Here is an 18,057-nt window from a genome sequence, read left to right as displayed (position 1 = left end):
GAGCCATAAGGGCTAGACAATTAAAGTTGACTTGCCCAGGGTCACTTGGCTAGGAAGTGTCTAGGCCAGATTTGAACCCAGTGAATTTCCTGTCTCTAGGCTTGACTCTCTATCCACTGAGTTACCTAGCTGCCCCCTGGAACTAACATACATTGCTCCTGGTTCTGTTCTCTGGGTCCAAACAAAACAAGAGAGATTACTTCTTCTGCCCAATTTGAAGACAGTCCTTCAAATAATGGAATAAAGTTATGAAATCTTGTCTCTTCTTTCTTTCCAAGCTCCTCATCTCAGACCTGGCTGAGCCCACCCAACAATTGGCCTGATTTATCTTACTTTTAAGTTTATAACAAAGTCACCATCATCATCACAAATAGTGAAGGCTGTGAAGACCTGGTCCTGTCCTTCACTGTGCTCTAGCCTCCCAACCTCTCATACCATATGATCACTACCGAATCAATAAACATCGATTAAGCAACTACTATGTGCCAAATGGGCAGCTAGGTGCCACCAAGAAGACCTGAGTTCGATGACCAAAGGGCACTAAAAGACTGTCTGCCCTTTGATTCAGCCACAGCACTGCTGGGTTTGTACCCCAAAGAGATAATAAGGAAAAAGACATGTACAAAAATATTCATAGCTGCGCTCTTTGTGGTGGCCAAAAATTGGAAAACGAGGGGATGCCCATCAATTGGGGAATGGCTGAACAAATTGTGGTATATGTTGGTGATGGAATACTATTGTGCTAAAAGGAATAATAAAGTAGAGGAATTCCATGGAGTCTGGAACGACCTCCAGGAAGTGATGCAGAGCGAGAGGAGCAGAACCAGGAAAACATTGTACACAGAGGGATACACTGTGGTACAATCGAATGTAAGCGACTTCTCCATTAGTGTCAATGCAGTGATCCAGAACAACTGAGAGGGATCTACAAGAAAGACTACTATCCACATCCAGAGGAAGAACTGTGGGGGGCTTGGTGGGGGAGGGAATGAATATGAATCTTGTAACCATAGAAAAATATTCTAAAATCAACTAATTAAATAAAAATTTCAAAAAAAAAGACCTGAGTTCAAATTTGACCTTAGTCATGTACTAGTTGTGTGCCCCAGGGCAAGTCACTTCACCCCATTGCCTCAATTTATTCATCTGTAAAATGAGCTGAAGAAGGAAATAGCAAACCACTCCAGTGTCTTTGCCAAGAAAACCCCAAATGTGGGGTCAAGAAGAGTGAGACACGACTGAAATATCTGAACAGAAATGTGCCAGGCATTGTGCTAAGCTCTGGGGTTACAAAAAAAAGAGGCAAAAGACAATCCCTGCCCTCAGAGATCTTACAATCTAATGGAGGAGACAATGTGTCAATAAATATATACAAAGCAAACTATATGCAGGATAGATAGGAAATAATTAAGAGAGGAAAATATTGGAAGTAAGAGATTATACCCTTCTCCACCTCAAGAAAATGTTACAGAGCTGTCTCCAGTATACAAGTTATAAAAGGGAGAACTCAAATTTATTCTTGGAGGCAGCATGGTGAGTGAGAAGGATGCTGGACTACTTGATGAGAAAGGATTTGGGTTTGAATATTAGCTCTGCTTTTCAGATAAGCAGCATGGTGTATTAGAAAGAGCACTGTCTGCAGTCAAAAGACCTGAGTTCAAATCCTGCCTTTGTCACCTGTGTGACTCTAGACAGAGGACTAAGCCTATATGGACCTCAGTTTCCTGATCTGTAAAATAAGGATGTTAGTCTAATGCTCTTTCTAATTCTAGAGCTACAATCCTATAATTTACCACCGATGTGATCATGTTTTCATCTAAGGTGCCTCAGTTTTTTAATCAGTTAAATGGTGTTAGATTAATAAATGACCTCTAAAGCCCTTTCTTCTTCTAGAGCTAGCCCTCCTAGGGCTGAGTTCAATAGCCAGAACTCCTCATAGGACATAAACCCCAGGTCCTAACAGTCCAAGCTCCTGTGTCCACCTCTGGTTCTATTTCTAATCCTTTGACTCACAACTCTACCACATACTAGATCTGTGGCCTTGGGCAAGTCAATTAAGCTCCCTCAAAAGCCTCTTTTCTTCATGGGAGTAATAATACTTGGCACTGTTGTGGGGATCAAATGAGATAATGGATGAAAAGCTCTTCGTAAAACTTAAAGGGTGGTATAAATGTCAGCTATTAAAGGCCATCGAGAAAACCCATTTCTTTATCCAGGGTGACAGCTTAGCTAGTGGTGAAGCTAAGATTTGGAACCACATTTTCTGCCTTCAGGTTCTGGATGTTGCCCAATGAACTGCCCTAAAATGGTCCCAACTCTATATATGGTATTTAGGGGAATTTTCTTCTTCTGGACATACATACAGATACACTGAAAAGGACAGTCAGATAGCAGGATAAACATCCTCTTGGTGTTCATAGTTGTTCATGAAACCTTATTGTATTTAGGATTATAGATTTAGGTTGAAAAAGACCTTTGAGGTTATCGGGTCTCTCTCTCTCTCTCTCTCTCTCTCTCTCTCTCTCTCTCTCTCTCTCTCTCTCTCTCTCTCTCTCTCTCTTTCTCTCTCTCTGTTTCTGACTTTCTGTCTCTCTCTCCTCTCTCTCCTTTCTCTCTCTCTGTCTGTCTCTGTTTGTCTCTCTGTCTCTGTCTGTTTGTTTCTCTGTCTGTCTCTCTGTCGCTGTCTCTCTCTGTCTCTGTCTCTCTGTCTCTGTCTCTCTCTGTCTCTGTTTGTCTGTCTGTTTCTGTCTGTCTGTTTGTCTCTCTATCTCTCTCTCTGTCTCTGTGTCTCTGTCTCTCTCTGTCTCTGTCTCTATCTCTGTCTCTGTCTTTGTCTTTCTGTGTCTCTGTCTCCCTGTCTCTGTCTCTCTCTGTCTCTGTCTCTGTCTGTCTCTGTCTGTCTGTCTCTCTGTCTCTCTGTCTCTGTCTCTGTCTGTCTCTGTCTCTCTGTCTCTGTCTGTCTGTCTGTCTATCTGTCTCTCTGTCTCTCTGTCTCACAAAATTGAGGTCTAGAGAGTGATTTTCCCAAAGTCCCACAGTTGTGCAGTACCTAGGGCTTGGGCAGATATCAAAGATGCCAAGGCCATTCCCTGCCTTCAAGGCTATCACCAGTCATCTTGACTTTTGTCTTGCTGCTGGACTTTGATGACTCTAGAAGAGAGAGCAAGACTGACAATTTTGTGTAATTCTGCTTCCCTTATATACACTTTATGCACATATTAGTGTTCTCCCCTCTGGACTTAAAACTCTGATGCTCCTGGCTGCCCCTGCTCTAGCCACCTCCAACCCTCAGTCCCTAATTTTGTCTCTAACTTTGATCCCCTAAAGCTGATGAGAGACATTCGGGCATACGGTATGAGGCCCTGGACAAGAGTTCGGGAAGACCTGAGTTTGAGAATATCTTCAATGGTCTTCCTTCGTTTTCAAAGACTAATTATAATGATAATAATATATTGATGTATGTGTTATCTATAATGGTATATTATTATATATTGTACATAATGACTTGATTATAATGCATTATTCACAATGATAATTTAAAAAATATAATTCTATATTTTTATATAACATATTTTGTCACTTTATTACATAATTATATAAATATTTATAATCTTATTATAATAAATAGTATCATATATAATGATAAATATATTAGTGCATTATATTAAATATATTAATTATTGCTGATATAATATATGAATATTCCACATATAAGCACATATATAATTAAATATATAATGTTATATATAATACATTAATATTATATTAATTTATAATTATTGTTATGATTATATTAGTATATTTAATTTTATATAATATGTTTATTATATTATATATTATAATATTATAATTCTCAATATAATAATATATTAATTTATATAGTGCTTACCTTGGGTCAGGTACTGGGCTAAGTGCTTTATGATTATTCTCTCATTTGGTACTCACAACAACCCTAGAAAGTAGATGCTATTATTGGACACTTAGGAACTGTGTGATGCTGGGTAAACTGCTTACCTTCCATTTGCCTCAGTTTCCTCATCTGTAAAATAAGGATCATAATAGCAAGATTGTTAGGAGGATCAAATGAGATATTTGTAAATTGTTCATTTTACAGGTGAGGAAACTAAGGCAAACAGAGGGTTGTTTTAAGATTTGCAAAGTATCCTATAAGTGTCATTTCATTTTATCTTCATAGAAACCCAGGGAGGTAGGTACTATTATAATCCCCACCTTACAAAGGAGTAAACTGAGGCAGATAGAAGTTAAGTGATTTTCCCAAGGTCACACAGCTAGTAAGCATAATATTATACTTTTTATTTGTTTGTTTTTGCCATCAACTTTTCTGGATCATTTTTACAGAAGAGGAAACTGAAGTTAAGTGACTTGGCCAGGATGACACAGCTAGTAAGCAGCTGAGACTGGATTTGAACTCAGGAAGATGATTTGAATTTTGAAGAGCTCCCTGGACTTTTCCTGACTTCAGACCTGGGGCTCTTTCTATCCATTGTGCCACCTAGGCACCCAAAGGAGGGTTAGATGATTCCTAAAGTCCCTTCTGTCTCTGTCTCTGTTCTTTGATACAATTCACATCACCAGAGCTGTGAGGCTGCCTAGTGCTCATTTTAAAAAGTGCATTGATATCTTTTGATTTTTACCACTTTCATTTCCAAATATATCCCTCCCTTTTCCTTCCCCAGAGAGCCTCTCCTTGTAACCAAGAAAAAAGAAAAGAAAAGAACAAAGGGTGTGAGGAGGAGGGGAGCAGTTGGGTAAAACTAGCACATCAGCTGAACCTGGAAATCTTTGTAACATAACATACCCACAGCCCCCCTCACCTCTGCAAAAGAGGAAATAAACATTTATAGAGCCTACGATGTGCCAGGCATTGTGCACTTTACAACTATTTTCTCATTTGAGTCTCATGATAACCTTGGGAGGTAGGCACTATGATGATCTTCTACAATGGAGGAAACTGAGGCAAATGGAAGGTAAAGGGCTTGCCCAGTATTATACAGTTAGTAAGTGTCTGAGGCTAGATTTGAACTCAGATCTTCCTGACTCCAAACCCAGAGCTCCATCCACTGTGCCACCTAATTACACTTTTTTCTTTCCTTCTTCAGAACTTGGCTTAGTCATTATAATTACATAGAATTTGGTTTCTGGTTATTTGTTGTTGTTTTTCTTTGCTCCTGTAGTTACTCTGTCAGTTGTTTTCTTGGTTCTGTTCATTCCCCTTTTGCCCATGTTATAATTTTGCTGTTATTTATTTCTTATGGCACAATAATATTCTATTACATGAATGAACCATAACTTTTTTTTTAGTCATTCCCCAATTGATGGACATCTGATTTGTCTGGAAACCTTCCTTGGCCATGACCCTGTATAGTGTCGACTTTAATAGCTAAATCTAAGAATGGTGGGAGGAGAAAGGGATGAGCAGAAGGGAAGAAGGGAAAGGGCACATGGTGCCACCACAGCATCCTTCCTCCCCTTCGTCAAATGTCTGCATCTTCGATGCATTCCCTTGAGGCTATAGCCAAGCTTATCATAAATACCAGCAGACAGGGGGCCGGCTCTGTATAAACAAATGCCAGCTGAGCTGGGACACAGCCTGGTCCTGTTCTGTCCTGTGATCTTTTACTTGTCCAGATGTATAAAATGGGGCGAGAGCCTTTTTTTTTTAACTTTAGAAATAAATGGCAACATAAATAAAACTTTATAGGCAGAAATTCATCTTGATCAGTAATGGGCAAGAAGGAAATGGAACAATGGGGAAATTAAATTTTGAATGAATGTACATACAAATGAATTCAAAAATCATTTATTAAGCACTCATTATGGGCTAAGCACCGTGGTGGAGATACAAATGGAAAAGAGAGACAGTCCCCATTCCATAGTTCCTTCTCTTAAAATGCTCACATTCCAGCTGGGAGAGATAATAAAGGATGGTTCAGTTTCGAGATACATAGAAACCTGTAAAACCCAGTGGAATTGCATCAGCTATTGGGGGGGGGGGAGAACATGAATCTTGTAACCATGGAAAAATATTCTAAATTAATTAAATAAAATTTCCAAATATTATGGAAATTTTATTTAATTATTAAATTAACATTTAATTAAGTAATAATTTAATTATATATATAAACGATACATAGAAACCTTCTCAAGTCCTAACAAGGCAAGTTTAACATATTGGTGGTGTGCTCATCTACCAAATAATAAGTATTTAAATAGGCAGGAGATGGAACAGCTAGGTGGCTCAATGGATAAAGAGCCAGACATGGAGCTGAAAAGGTCCTGGGTTCAAATCCGACCTCAGACACTTCCTAGCTGTGTGACCCTGGGCAAGTCACTTGACCCCCATTGCTTAGTTCTTATTGCCCTTCTGCCTTAAAACCAATACATAGTATTGATTCTAAGACAATATTGGTTCTGAGGCACAAGAGATGGAAGGTAAGGGTTTACATTTGGTTTTTTAAGAAATCGGTAGGATAGAATTTCCAAGAGCCACAATGACCTGGCCCCCAAGATTTGTCAAACTCTGAGGTAGACTTAGTTCACTTCATAACTACTTAATATCATAGCTTGAGAGTTGGAAGGTGCCTTAGAGGTCATCTAGTCCAAACCCCCTAATTTTACAGATAAGGATCCTGAGGGAGAGATGGGTAAATTGCCTAGTTTTTTTTTTTCACTCTTAACTTAACTATCAGTTCTAAGGCAGAAGATTGGTAAGAGCTAGGCAACTGGAGTTAAGTGACTTGCCCAGGATCACAAAGCTAGGAAATGCCTGAGGCCAGATTTGAACTCAGGATCCCCCAGCTCCATGTCTGCCTTCCTATCCATTGAGCCACCTAATAGCGGATGGCAACTTGGTGGCACAGTGGATGGGCCACTGGGTCTGGAATCAAGTTGTTGTTTTTGTTGTTCAGTCATTTCAGATGTGTCTGACTCTTTCTGACCTCATTTGGGGTTTTCTGGGCAACGATACTGCAGTGGTCTGGCATTTCATCTCCAGCTTATTTTACGAGATAAGGAAATTAAAGCAAACTCGAGTCAGGAAATCAGGAAGACCTGAATTCAAATCTAGCCTCAGACTCTTACTAGTTGTGTAACCCTGGGCAAATCATTTAAAGTCTGCAGCCTCAGTTTCCTCTACTGTAAAATGGGGATAACAACAGCACCTCCTTCCCACTGATATTGTGCAGATTAAACAAGATAATATTCATCAAAGTGCAGTGCCTAGCATACAGTAGGTACTCTATAAATGCTTCCACCATTGCTCCTCTTCCCTTTAGAGATGAGACATGAACGGATGTCCTTTGACTCCAGCCAGTCCTCTTTCCCCTTCCGCCATTTTGCTACTTGCAACACGAGTCAACTCATTTAAGCTTTATGGACACGCAGTCTCCTCATTTGTAAAATGAGGTCTTGGCTAGAATGATCCCTCAGGGCTCTGACATCGATCATGCTATAATCCTACAGTCTTCTGGACCTTACCTAACACAGAGAGCTTGATTGATGGCTCAATGTCACCCTGGAGGAAGGGCTGCCTCTTTCCTCTGCTTTGCTCTTTTCAAGATTTTTATCAGTGACTTGAATTAAGACATACGTAGAAGGCAGGTTTATCAAATTGGGTTGAAAGGAAGCCAGGACTGAAAGTGCCCATGTTGGAATCAGGGTCTAAAAGCATCCAGACAAGGTGGAACAATGGGCTAAATTAAATGCTATTAAATTTAGTAATTATAATTCATTAAAAATAATTAAAATAGCATCATTGAAAGACCATGGTGGGGCAGCGAGGCATCTCAGGGGATCCAGGCCTGGAGAAGGGAGGTCCTGGTTTCAAATCTGGCCTCAGATATTTCTTAGCTCTGTGACCCTGGGCAAGTCACTTAACCATAGTTGCCTAGTTCTTACTGCTCTTCTGCCTTGGAAGCAATGCTCAGTAGAAATTATAGGATGGTAAGGGTTATTAAAAAATGACAACAACAACAACCATGGGACATTAGAGGCCAAAGATCTGAGTTCAAATCCCACCTCTGGCCCCTATTACCTCTGTGAGTTTGGGCAAGTTCCTTATCCTCACTAGGTCTCACTTTCTTTCTTTGTAAAACAAGGGAGTTGGACAAATGACCTTTAAGGTCCCTTTCAGCTTCAAATCTGTGATCCCATGATCCAGTGAGTCTCTTCCCTCAGAGGGCAAGAACTATGGTCTTTGTCCCCACTCCCAGTCCTTCCTTTGATAGATTGGAAGAAAAGATTCTTGACTGTACTCATAGTCATTGGCAGATTGTATGGACAGTAGGTGTCAAACTTAGGGAATAGAGAAAAAAAAGAACATTGGATTTCGAATCAGAGGTGCTCCTTGTCCAGTCATTTGGTGCTCTCTAATTTTTGGTGATCTCATTTGAGGTTTTCTCTCTCTCTCTCTTTTTTAAAAATTACTACATATTGGCTCCAAGGCAGAAGTACAGAAAGGCCTAGGCAATGGGGGTCAAGTGACTTGCCCCAGAGTCACACAGCTGGGAAATGTCTGAGGCTAGATTTGAACCCAGGACCTCCCATCTCTGGGCCTGGCTCTCAATCCCACTGAGCTACTCAACTGTCCCCTTGAGGTTTTCTTGGTAGAGATGCTGGAGTTGCTTGCCATTTCTTTTCCCACTTCATTTTACAGATGAGGAAATGGAGGCAAATAGGATGAAGTGACTTACTAAGTTTCTGAGGCTGGATTTGAACTCAGGTCCTCCTGACTCCAGGCCTCACATTCTATTCACTCCATTGACCTAGGTTCAAATCCTGGTTCTGCTAACTATTTGCCTTTGCGCTATTCTTCTTAGAGCCTCCGTTTTTTTCCTTTATAAAATGAAATAACTAGTCCAGGAAATGTTGAGGATTCCTTCCAGTTCTAAATATATGACTCTATTAAAGGAGTGGGGGCAGCTAGGTGGTACAGTGGACAGAGTGTCAGGCCTGAAGTCAGGAAGACTCATCTTCCTAAGTCAAATAAAATTGCTTAACTCTGTTTACCTCAGTTTCGTCATCAGTCAAATGAACTGGATAAGGAAATGGCAACCACCCTCCAGGATCTTTGCCAAGAAAATCCCAAATGGGGTCACCAAGAGTGACTGAAAAACAACAATGACAACGAAAGGACTGAATGTCATATAATATAGGTAGTCACCCCTTCTCTTACCCTTCTTACTGAGAGAGCTAGCAGCAGAGGAGGGAGGAAAATATTTCCTGAGTCCCTCCCAAGGAGAATGTAAAGTCCCAGAAGACAGGGATTGATTTTGTTTTTCTCTTTGGATCCCCATAGTCTATCATAGTGACATTACATTGTAATAAATTAATTAATAAAAGGGACATCAAATAATAATAAATAACAAGTAATTGATAAAAGATCATTGAGTGACATATGAATTGAGTCCATAACCCAGCATGACCTTGGCAAATGAGAGTCTAGAACACTGCCAAGCTAGTAACTTCCCTCTCTTTAGGACTCAATTTCTTTCTGGAAATGGGGATGGTACTATCTACTTTAGAGGCAGCTGGTGGTGCAATGGAGAGAGAGCACTGGGCTTAGAATCAAGAAATTCATCTTCCTGAGTTCAAATTAATCCTCAGACACTTTCTAGTTGTGTGGACCCTGGGCAAATCACTTCATCTTGCTTGCCTCAGTTTCCTTACCTGTAAAATGAGCTGGAGAAGGAAATAGCAAACTGCCAGCTGTGTGCCACTGGGCAAGTCACTTCCATCTGTCTCAGTTTCCTCATTTGCAAAATGCCCTGGAGAAGGAAATAGCAAACCACTCCGATATCTTTGCCAAGAAAACCCCAAAATGGGGTCATGAAGAGTTGGAACAAATGTGAGTTCTTTCTTCTTCTTCTTCTTCTTCTTCTTCTTCTTCTTCTTCTTCTTCTTCTTCTTCTTCTTCTTCTTCTTCTTCTTCTTCTTCTTCTTCTTCTTCTTCTTCTTCTTCTTCTTCTTCTTCTTCTTCTTCTTCTTCTTCTTCTTCTTCTTCTTCTTCTTCTTCTTCTTCTTCTTCTTCTTCTTCTTCTTCTTCTTCTTCTTCTTCTTCTTCTTCTTCTTCTTCTTCTTCTTCTTCTTCTTCTCCTCCTCCTCCTTCTCCTTCTCTTCTTCTTCTCCTCCTCCTCCTCCTCCTCCTCCTCCTCCTCCTCCTCCTCCTCCTCCTCCTCCTCCTCCTCCTCCTCCTCCTCCTCCTCCTTCTTCTTCTTCTTCTTCTTCTTCTTCTTCTTCTTCTTCTTCTTCTTCTTCTTCTTCTTCTTCTTCTTCTTCTTCTTCTTCTTCTTCTTCTTCTTCTTCTTCTTCTTCTTCTTCTTCTTCTTCTTCTTCTTCTTCTTCTTTCTTCTTCTTCATTCTTCTCTTCTTCTTCTTCTTCTTCTTCTTCTTCTTCTTCTTCTTCTTCTTCTTCTTCTTCTTCTTCTTCTTCTTCTTCTTCTTCTTCTTCTTCTTCTTCTTCTTCTTCTTCTTCTTCTCCTCCTCCTCCTCCTCCTCCTCCTCCTCCTCCTCCTCCTCCTCCTCCTTCTTCTTCTTCTCCTCCTCCTCCTCCTTCTCCTTCTTCTCCTTCTCCTTCTTCTCCTTCTCCTTCTCCTCCTTCTCCTTCTTCTCCTTCTCCTTCTCCTTCTCCTCCTTCTCCTTCTCTTTATTCTTCTTCTCCTTCTCCTTCTCCTCCTCCTCCTCCTCCTCCTGCTTCTGCTTCTGCTTCTGCTTCTTGTTCTTCTTGTTCTTGTTCTTGGTCTTGTGCTTCTGCTTCTGCTTCTGCTTCTGCTTCTGCTTCTGCTGCTTCTGCTTCTTGAAGGAAAGGAACAACATACACATACACACAAAATCCTCTCCTGTATCGCTCAAAGCTCCCTGTAAGGGCTTGGCATCTCTACATGTTTGTTGATGGCTGGAGTGCTATGATAACCTGGGTGTCTCTGCTACGTCTCTCTCTGGTAAAAGGAGGGATGTTTCCTTGACCCTGTTGGACACAATGTCTAAGATGGGTGGGGGCTCAAACTAAGAAAAACATAATGATGCGCTAAGCCGATTTGCTGGCCCATTGGTTGGCGGTCCCCAAAATCCCACGAGCAGCTGGATATGCCTTCCCCAGAAACATATGTGGCCTGGAGAAATTAATTCACTGAGACCAAAACATTTGAAAAAATCCATTTGAGCTGTTTCTCAAAGACATAAAAAGCACAAGGTTCACATGTGTGCATGTATACACACGTGCTCTGATTAATATACACACACAAAAACTGGATCCCACTCACAGACTGACAGGTTGCTGACAAAACCATAAATACTCCCACAGAGGAGACTCCCTTCCCCTTAATTCATGCAAACCCACTCACACAAACTCCAAGGCACACAGACACAGACACACAATCAGTTAGTCTCACACTGAGATCCACTCCCTCCCTCTCAGATGCATGCCTGGCCTCCCTGGTCATGCTCTAAATGTCAGTGTGCCCCCCTGAAAGCAGCACCTCATCTTAGGGCCCCCTGCATGTCCCTATGGCCCCTTGCCTTCAAAACTCACGAGTCCAGCCCATGTCAAGATTGTTTTAGGTTTCATTATTCCTTTTTTCTTCCAAGAAACCTTGAGGCTGTTTTGTTGCTGGCACTGGCACCAGGTTGCTTAGGGGATATGGGTGGAGGCAGGTATAGAAGACATGTAGGAGGACACATTCTCTCTCCAGAGGGGGAGAGGTGAGGTTCTGATGTGCCTATAGTATCTTAGGAAAAAAATGTTATCTTCTATCTTAAAATCAATACTAAGTATTGGTTCTAAAGCAGAAGAGCAGTAAGGGCTTGCAATGGGGGTGACTTGCCCAGTGTCACACAGCTAGGAAGTGTTTGAGGCCAGGTTTGAGCCCAGGATCTCCCATCTTTGGGCCTTGCTTTCAATCCACTGAGCCATGGAGCTGTCTCCTCCATCATGCATTCTGTTCTCACGATAGCCCTCGGAGGCAATGGGAGTATCACCATCTGTGGTGTGAAGAGTTTGGGACAATGTGTATAAATGTGTGTTTTTTGTTTGTTGGTGGCTTTCCATCTTTGTTTTTCTTAATGCACTGGAGATATGATTGTGAGTCACTGGGGAGCATCGTGTTTAATTTGCTGACTCTCTCCCTGATGGCAGATCCTGGTTGGTGGGTGATGGTTGTTTTTGTCACCAATCATCTTTGTTATGAATTCAATCTGCTGGTGAGAAGGATGATGCTGGGAGGGGAAGGAATAGAGAGTGGGAGCTCTTGTGTGGTGGGGAAAAATCGGAGACTTCTCCCACTTGAGCTGATATGGCACAAAAGAAATCAACAAATATTTATTATGCCCCTACTTGGTGTCAGGCCCTCAGCTAAGTGCTGGAGGCAGAGAAACAAACAAAAAAGACCCTTGTCCTCAAGATTACTCCTCTCTATTGGAGGGAGGATAATATATGTAGGTATATGTGTGTGTACACATTTTATATATTTGTAGTTGTTCATCCTTCATTTTCAGAGGGCCAGTGATATCATGGGCCATGTCTTGACTTATTGTGTGAATTGGATTCAAATGAGGCCAGTTTCATAAAGTTGTCAGCCTCCCTCTTTCTTCCAGTCATCAAAGTCTAGTGGCAAAACAAAAGTCAGGACAACTGTCAATGACACAAGATGCAGTGGATGACCTAAGCCTCTTTGATGTCTGGCCAAGCTCTAAGCACTCCATAGCACCTATGTCCGCGGATTTACTGCCTTTTTGGAACAAATTGTTCTCATTGACTTATTATGTCAGGAAAAGTCTTCATATGCTTGAGGTAGACATCTCCCAAAGACCCCGATGGGTTTGAGGTCTGTTGATTACCCTCAACTTGGTTTAGCCCAACTGCAAAAACAATTTTACTGGATTGTAGCTACTGTGCCACATGCTCCAGTTACAGGTGAGAGTTGGGGAAAGTTAGGCACCAAAGGTGGATGAGCAGTCCTAAAAAAGGACTCAGCAAGCTCTCATCCCAGAGTTGCTAATCCTCCCTGAACATCCCATATACTTATTTCATCTATCTATCTATCTATCTATCTATCTATCTATCTATCTATCTATCTATCTATCTATCTATCTATCTATCATCTATCTACCTGTCTGTCTATCAGTCTATCTATCAGTCTATCTATCTATCTATCTATCTATCTATCTATCTATCTATCTATCTATCTATCTATCTATGTCTTCCTTCCTTCCTCCCTCTCTCCCTCTGTCCCTCTGTCCCTCTCTCCCCCCACCCTCTCTCTCTTTCTTTATTTCTTTCTCTCTCTCTTTCTCTTTCTTTCTCTCTTCTTTCTTTCTTTCTCTCTCACTCTTTCTTTCTTTCTTTCCTTCTTTCTTTCTTTCTTTCCTTCTTTCTTTCTTTCTTTCTTTCTTTCTTTCTTTCTTCTTTCTTTCTTTCTTTCTTTCTTTCTTTCTTTCTTTCTTTCTTTCTTTCTCTCTTTCTGTCTCTCTCTTTCTTTCTGTCTGTCTCTCTTTCTGTCTGTCTGTCTGTCTCTCTTTCTTTCTTTCTTTCTTTCTTTCTTTCTTTCTTTCTTTCTTTCTCTCTTTCTTTCTGTCTGCCTCTCTCTTTCTCTCTCTATTTCTTTCTCTCTATCTCTCTTTCTCTCTTTCTCTCTCTCTTTCTTTCTTTCTTTCTTTCTGTCTCTCTTTCTTTCTGTCTCTCTCTTTCTGTCTGTCTGTCTCTCTTTCTTTCTTTCTTTCTTTCTTTCTTTTCTTTCTTTCTTTCTATCTCTCTTTCTGTCTGCCTCTCTCTTTCTCTCTCTATTTCTTTCTCTCTATCTCTCTTTCTTTCTCTCTATCTCTCTTTCTCTCTCTCTCTCTCTCTCTTTCTTTCTTTCTTTCTTTCTTTCTTTCTTTCTCTCTTTCTTTCTGTCTGCCTCTCTCTTTCTCTTTCTCTCTCTATTTCTTTCTCTCTATCTCTCTTTCTCTCTCTATTTCTTCTCTCTATCTCTCTTTCTTTCTCTCTAGCTCTCTTTCTCTTCTCTTTATCTTCTCTCTCTTTTTTCTTTTCTTTCTTTCTTTCTTCTTTCTTTCTTCTTTCTTTCTTTCTTTCTTTCTTTCTTTCTTTCTTTCTTTCTTTCTTTCTCTTTCTTTCTTCTTTCTTTCTTTCTTTCTTTCTTTCTTTCTTTCTTTCTTTCTTTCTTTCTTTCTTTCTTTCTTTCTTTCTTTCTTTCTTTCTCTCTCTCTCTCTCTCTCTTTCTTTCTCTCTTTCTTTCTTTCTCTCTCTCTTTCTCTCTCTCTCTTTCTCTTTCTTTCTTTCTTTCTTTCTTTCTTTCTTTCTTTCTTTCTTTCTTTCTTTCTTTCTTTCTTTCTTTCTTTCTTTCTTTCTTTCTTTCTTTTCTTTCTTTCTTTCTTTCTTTCTTTCTTTCTTTCTTTCTTTCTTTCTTTCTTTCTTTCTTTCTTTCTTTCTTTCTTTCTTTCTTTCTTTCTTTCTTTCTTTCTTTCTTTCTTTCTTTCTTTCTTTCTTTCTTTCTTTCTTTCTTTCTTTCTTTCTTTCTTTCTTTCTTCTCCACCAGATAATTGGCCCCATCTCTGTTCTGCCCCTGACAATGTGTGTGACTTTGGCCAAGTCATCATTTTTTGCTCTGGCACTCAGGGTATTCATTTACAGAATGAAAGGCATGAACCAGATGAACTGAACTCTCAGGTTATGGAGACATCTAATCCAACCCTTTCTTTTATAAATAAAGAAACCAAGGTCCAGAGAAGTTAAGTGACTTGCTCAATGTCATCCATCATCAATTTCCTAAGATGAGAACCTTAGGATCCAAAGACAAGAATCATCTAGCACAGGAACTTTGCCAGGCAATATAAAATGAGAGGGGCAGATAGGTAATACAGTGGACAGAGTGCCAGGTCTGGAGTAAGGAGGTCTTGAGTTCAGTTCTGGTTTCAGATACTTCCTAGCTGTGTGACCCTGGGCAAGTGGCTTAACCCTGTTTACCTGAAAAATGAATAAATAAAATGAGAGGATTGGCCTGCATGGCCACTGAGCTCCCTTCCAGCTCTGTATCTACTCATGACAGATCTCATGACTTTCATTTTACAGCTGAGGAAAGTGACACTTAAATATATTAAGTGACTTGCTCATAGTCACACGATTTCATCCAGTTTAATGAATACTTATTAAGTACCTACTGGGTACAAGACATAGAGGTAGCTAGGTGGCAAGTGGATAGAGTACCAGGCCTGGAGTCAATTGTGTTCAAATATGTATGACCTCAGATATTTATTAGCTATGTGACCCTGGGAAAGTCACTTCACCCTGTTTGCCTCAGTTTCTTCATCTGTAAAATGAGCTGGAAAAGGAAATGGCAAGACAATTCATTATCTTTGCTAAGAAAACCCCAAGAAGAGTTGGATACATCTGAATCAACAGAACAGCAACACATGCAAGTCTTTCTCTTAGATGGTGGGAATACAAGGGTAAATGTTTCTGCTTTCAAAAAGCTTCTATTCTTCTAGGTGATAACACATATATACCAGAAAGAAAATGCTAAGTATATACATTATAATATTAAGTAATTTCAAATAATTCAGATAATGCTAATGTAGGACTCTAGTCCAATTATTTTGACTCTAAATCTAGTGGCTGTTCCATCACCATGGAAGATGGCTACCTTCTTTTGGAGAGTTGGAAGGGATCTTTAAGATCCTTTCATTTTACAGATGAAGAAACCAAGGCCCAGAGATAGAAATTGGCCCCAGGTCACACAGGAATTTAGTGGCAGAGCTAGAGCTAGAACTCAGTTTTAGGGAAGTGGCAGATTAAAACCTCTTTGGAGTTTGTAGGGGCCAAGGCTCTGTCCCATTCTCCCCAGTGCTGCTTAGCCAACATTAAATTAGTCCACAGGGCCTTTGAGATGAAGAGTCTTACTAGATTCTTAGAAAACTAGCAGAATTGTCTCTGGGGAACAAGAAAAGTAATACATTTTTTAAAAATTTAAAATGACTTGTATTTCTTGAGCATCTTAAGATTTAAGAAACATTCCTATGGAAAATTTGGTGGTTCAATAGATTGAGAGTCAGGTCCAGAGACAGGAGGATCTAGGTTCAAATCTGGATTTAGATACTTCCTAGCTGTGGGACCCTAAGCAAGTCATTTAACCCTTATTGCCTAGCCCTTATTGCTCTTTTCCCATTCAACCAAAACACAGTATTGATTCTAAGACAGGAAGTAAGGTTTTTAAAAAAATATGGCAGAGAAGATGCATGGACCCTTTTGATATCTACCAAATTACCCTCTAAAAACTATGATTTTATTATTATTCATAATGAGCTCTAGAGCAGAATGACCCACAAAAAGATGAGGTGAAGTAATTTTTCAGTTCAAAATAACTTAGAAGGACAGCTTGAGGGATCTAGTGCACCCAGATGCAGGTAGAAAACACAGTACTGCACCAGGACAGGCACCTATAATACAGCAATGGTCCTGGATACAGTTGAAGCAATAGCAAAGGCTTCTAGAGCTCTCAGCCACAGACAGCAAAGTGAGGCCAAAGAACAGCTCAGGAAGATATGACAGTCTCTTTGCTGGTTCTGGGTGCAAGACACTTATGTCACTGCCCATACACAGATCCAGGTAGCAATCCTAGGGTATGCTGTCAGTGGGAGGAAAAGCACCACCATAAACCAGCACCTGGTCACAGTTCTAGGGTGGAAAAGCATGCTTGTGGTTGCCTCATACCAGACCACAGGCTTGGAGAGTATTAAACACACCTCTCCATATAACTCTCCTTATATCATACCACCTTGGAAAAACTGAAAGCAGATATATGCCCAGAGCAAGCTCTGAAGGCAGATGCACAAAGAACTTGACACTTGGAATAGTAATCCCTTCTCCATAGTGTAAATGCCCAAAACTGTAAGGATAGTTTTTAGTGTAGTGACTTAAAAATCTAAATAAGTGGTCGCCATGGGAAATTCCCAAATATGAAAATATCCAAGTCAGCTGGGGATTTATGGAGATTTTAATTAATAAAGAGAGAAGAAATTAAGGGAAAGAGAGAAAGAGAAAGAGAAAGAGAAAGAGAAAAAGAAAGAGAAAGAGAAAGAGAGAATTAATTTAAACTGCTCTGGCTCAGGCTGAGCCAAGCAGTAGTTAAAGGCCTAGGCCAAAGTGGCCTCCCTGAGCCTAAGGGAGAGTGAGTCAGTCTTATTACTCACCACAAGACCATCTCCAAGCTGGGTTCTTCCACTCTGAACTTAAGTTTTACATCCAAACTGAATTACCTTAACTGACTTTTTTACCCCTTCCTTCTAAAGAACATTTTCTCTTATGTCACCTCCCCTAAATTTTCACATCTACCAATCACAGTATATGCTTTCTTCAAGGACAGCCCATTCTTAGTTTTCACCACTCTTTAGTTCACACCTTCTCTGGTTAGATTATATCTTCTGAGTACTTCACACCTCTGTGTTAAGCTTGTGTTTTGTAAGTTACTTGATCTTTTTGTGATTAATTTAACCTTTACAGTTACTTAACACCTTTTTGTATTATATCTAAAAATAGACCTAACTTAACGTTCTAGCTTTACTATAAGGTATGAGTTAGGGACTTTCATTGTTCAATCAGGAGTTTACAACTTTATTTTACCCTAAGGTGCTGTCTGAGTAGGGTGGAGTAATTTTAAAAGTTCTTAATACATTCCAGATTCTTGTTAGAACAAGTATCTCCATTGTTACAATAAGAAAATAGCTAAACAAAATCATTCTAAAGTACACTCAGTAGTTTTTAAGGTTCACAATAGTAACAGAGCCCAACTTTAACAGTTTTTTAAATTAAAAGAAAAGAGAAGGACTGTAAAATGAGCAAACAAAAACGAAATTCAATATATATTTTGGTGACTAAAAAAACCAAACACAAATTCAGAAGAAGACAAAAAAAATCACTGCATCTAAGGCCCCCAAGAAAAATATGAATTTTTCTCAAGGCCAGGAAGAATGAATGGAAGATATTAGAAAGGATTTTAAAAATCAAATAAGAGAGGTAGAACAAAAATTGAGGAAAGAAATGAGAGTATT

Source organism: Monodelphis domestica, chromosome 2, assembly GCF_027887165.1.
Source record: "Monodelphis domestica isolate mMonDom1 chromosome 2, mMonDom1.pri, whole genome shotgun sequence".
NCBI classification, from domain to species: Eukaryota; Metazoa; Chordata; class Mammalia; order Didelphimorphia; family Didelphidae; genus Monodelphis; species Monodelphis domestica.
The sequence above is the reverse complement of the archived record's forward strand: the minus strand, read 5'-3'. Positions refer to the sequence as shown.